Source organism: Schistocerca serialis, chromosome 7, assembly GCF_023864345.2.
Source record: "Schistocerca serialis cubense isolate TAMUIC-IGC-003099 chromosome 7, iqSchSeri2.2, whole genome shotgun sequence".
Lineage (NCBI taxonomy): Eukaryota > Metazoa > Arthropoda > Insecta > Orthoptera > Acrididae > Schistocerca > Schistocerca serialis.
Window position 1 is genome coordinate 320750342 of NC_064644.1, and position 4111 is coordinate 320754452.

The 4111-nt window shown below is 44.3% G+C and overlaps 1 pseudogene; it reads right to left on the reverse strand.

Annotated features, from left to right (window-relative positions):
- Window positions 1-3426: 3426 nt before the first annotated feature.
- Window positions 3427-3544, reverse strand: LOC126413660 (5S ribosomal RNA; annotated as a pseudogene).
- Between the last annotated feature and the right edge of the window lie 567 nt (window positions 3545-4111).

Sequence of the window (4111 nt, forward strand, 5' to 3'; positions counted from 1 at the left end):
GAGCGTCGACTCTTCTGCCTGTTCCCGTTCCTCTTCTGTAACAATTTCACTAGACAGTGGCCTCTCGGTTAGCGACTACGCGCAGAGTAGGTCGCGGTCAATCTGTGAGACGTCAAAAGTATATAGAACTAGAGACTGCCTGTCTAGGTTATATAGTATTGTAAACATAGAGCGAAAATATGCATCGTGACTGGTTTTTAGTTAAAATACGCAATAACCGGTGAAAAGGAGCCAAATATGCAAATGCATATGCAACATGCAAATGCATATAATCCTGTCTCTGGTGATAACCGTTTCCAGATTTTGTCTCCAACGTTATGTATGACGACGAGATCTTTTATGTGGCGATAATGGCACAACTCGGCAAACTAATGACCTTCTAAAACAACTAAACCGGTAGTGACAGAACAAATGTGTGTTTATACAGCTATGGTGGGTTTTATTGGTCAGCGTACACTGATCATACAGAACATTATGAATACCATCCCACTATCAATATTAAGCCATCCAGGCAATTTAAGCGTCACCTGGAGAGGAATGACTTCTAGTCGGACACATGCAAAATCTACGTAGTATCACTGAGCGTGCTGTCCGTATGTGGAATGGGGAAGGTGCGCGATGTATTTGAGATTCACCGAGGCCATACTGTGATGGCCTAGAGGCACGGCACGAGCAATTCTAGAATGGCATGACTTGTCGGGTGTTCGATGACTGCTGTGGTGTGTCTTCAACTCGTGGCGAACCGAGGTGAAACCACGACCAGACATCGTGGTGTTGCGTGGTCACCACTCACTACAGGTGTCAGACGTCATAGGGTGTGCAGACTGGTAAAACAGGACAGGTGGCGAACTGTGGCGGAACTAATATCAGACTCCAGTGTTGGGCAGAATACAATACAAGCTGGCGGCGTCGCTACTATGCTTTGGGGAACATTCACGTGGGCATCCATCGGTCCAGTGCAGCTCGTGCAAGTCACCATGATGGCCAAGGAGTATCGTATACTGGTTAGAGAACATGACGTTCATGTTTCCCTACGGCAGCGGTATTTTTCAACGAGATAATGCGCCATTCCACAAGGCCAGGTTTATGAAGGAGTGGTTACAGGAACCCAATGGGAACCTCCAACTGATGTGCTGGCCCCAACTCGCCAGATCTGAACCCAATCGAACACATACGTTATGTGATTGAACGTGACGTCAGAGCACATCGCCTTCCTCCCCGGAATTCACGGGAACTAGGTGACTTGTGTGTGCAGATTTGGTGCCATCTAACTTGAGAGACCTATCATGGCTTCATTGCTTCAGTTCCACGAAACGTCGCTGCTGTTATCCATGCCAAAGGTGGACATACCGGCTATTAGGTAGGTGGTAATAATGTTATGAATGATCAGTGTAGCGTATATCTCTGGGGGAATCATTGATCGATGCACTGATATCACTCACACATGAGTGGGATAACCATAGGAGGAACTATATCGTTCCAGAACGAAGGCTGGTCTGAAAGTACCATATGCTTCGAAAACAAGACGTTAAATTATAAAATTAGGGATTCTCCTTTCATTCATTATTGCACGTGGCTTGACCCTGTGAATTCTTCCAATTGCTATTTTCGTAATCTACACATGATAGATGATTTTCCACATTAAATTCTTGTCTCTTCTGAATTTTCTTTTTCAGTGCAAAAGCGTCGTCTGTGTATGGTCTTCTTTTTTGGAAACCTGCTTGCTCTTTCATTAAAATTACATTCGAGATATTTCGCAGTCTTTCATTTATTCTCTGCTGCAGATTTTGTACAAAACATTCAGAATACTTATGTATTAGTAAGCTCTATTGTTTTTTTTATGCTTTCTTATTTACTGAAATGAACTTTGCTATTCTCCATTCTTCCGGTATATTTAACGCAGCACATCTGAAAGAGATGTAGCACCCTTAATACTAACAGAATTACATCACCTATAATCAGTTCGTTAATTATTCCCTCTATCACTCGTGATATTCGGTTTTTCATTCTTTTCAACTGTCTTCTATTCCACCTGGTCAATATAGTCTATTCTATGAATTTTCTTTTTATGTGCTTCTTTGATTTATGGACTGTACCATAGCACTTTACATTTTGTAATCCAGTCAGATGGTTGTATTGCATGTAAATTAACGGTATCTCGTTCTTTGTTGATGTTTTCCATTAATTTGTGTGTTATTTCTTGTCTCCCAGGGAATCTGATCGTTCTCTGTTCTTTTTGCCGGTCTTACTATCACTTTGGTTCATTTCTTTTCCTATGATATTGCCACCACTCACAATAAATGAAACTGATAAACACACAAGCGATATATTAGCCGCGGCAAGCAGCAATTAGTAAATGCTGAGTGCCACTTTTATGGTGAGATCCACAGAGACAATTTTAGTACAACGTTTTGATACAGTAATACATTCTTCCGTGTTCATCTTGGATTAACCTTTCATAGCACTCGAAGTCGCGAGGCGGTAATTGACCCACTTCCGCTAACTTCCTTCATCAGGAGCTACTCGAAGTTAATAGCCAGGTCTGGGCTGCAGAAACCGCCCAGAAGTGCAAGGCACCAAGTAGAACCTTCCCACTTGGTCACAGGATGGAAGTGGTTACGAGTGCAGAGCCTCTAGCCCATAACCGGTGTAGATGTCCCAACTAACTCCCGCACACAACTGACTCCTTGATTGTGTCTGACCCATTTAAGATGGTGAAGCACCGACTGCCCCCGCTGGACACGGAAAGTAAACATGGCACAGTGAGTTAGATAGAGTAACGAAACCTGTAGATCCCGAACCTACCATGGGTCAATCGTCCAACTCTACAAGTAAAACATAGGGAGGGAGATCTGACCAGTGGATGAACAGCAGGTAGTCCACTACAGAAGCTCCAGTTTTTACCTGGTTTAAACGGTCTCTAAATTTATTACCTGCTTTCAGATTCTTTCCAATCAAACTTACAGGGCTGGGAATTTCAGTAACTCACAGGGTTATAAAAGATGCGACGGTAAATTAGCTCATAACTTTGGATCCTCCCAACTGTGCCCCGTCGGTTGTTCGTAATAACACTGTCTGCTATCCCCAATGAAGGTTGACACCTACTTTGGTTGTATCTGTGAACCTATCACCAATTTTCTGAACAAATATAGTAACTGCTCTCTTACAATCCCGCTTAAGAATATCAAGACCTTCTTCTTAGGAAGAAGATCTTTAACAGACCAGACAAGATATTTGAGAATATACTGCGTGACATGACTTTGCGCACTCCGACTTCAGGCCACAAGTGGCCCATAGGTAGCATCCGACCGCCGTATCATCCTCGGCTCAGGATGCGGATGGGAGGGGCGTGTGGTCAGCACACCGCTACTATTCGGTCGAGTAGCTCCTCAGTTGGCATCACGAGGCTGAGTGCACCCCAAAAAATGGCAACAGCACATGGCGGCCCAGGTGGTCACCCATCCAAGCGCCGGCCACGCCCGACAGTGCTTAACTTCGGTAATCTGACGGGAACCGGTGTATCCACTGCGGCAAGGCCGTTGCCAAGACATGACTTTAGTTGGGGTGATATTATGGAATTAAAAGCGAAATTTAACCAGTTAGTAGAGATATCCCAGTTAGCTTCAGCTTGACTATGGTTGACCTTGCGAATGAGGGCTGGGCATAGAATGGGAGACTTCAATTGCGGGTTCTGTCATCGCCAAAACATAATTTCTCGATTTGTCGTGATTTAAAAGTAGGAGCATTAACACAAATCAGGGCCTGAGATGCGTAATGATTAACCGCATAGTGTAGCGGAAGAGCCTTCCATTCATAATCGAAACGTCCTCAGTCCCGGGTTCGTAATCTGCCACCTCTTGAATTTTTATTAATAATCAGCACTGCCGGACAAAGGCTTCCTGAATAAGAAGTCACCCTCATTCTGCCAAGGGCCCTGTCGAAAGAGGACGGTGGGGCAGACAGAGGTTCAGGGCACTCTTTTGCACATAGGGTGGGAAACTGCCGCTAAAGGCGGAAAAAATAGCAATGATGAACGGCATGAAGACGAAAAGGCAATGAAAACCACCGTATTAAAGACACATAATGGGTATCCGAAGAACATGTGGCCTGT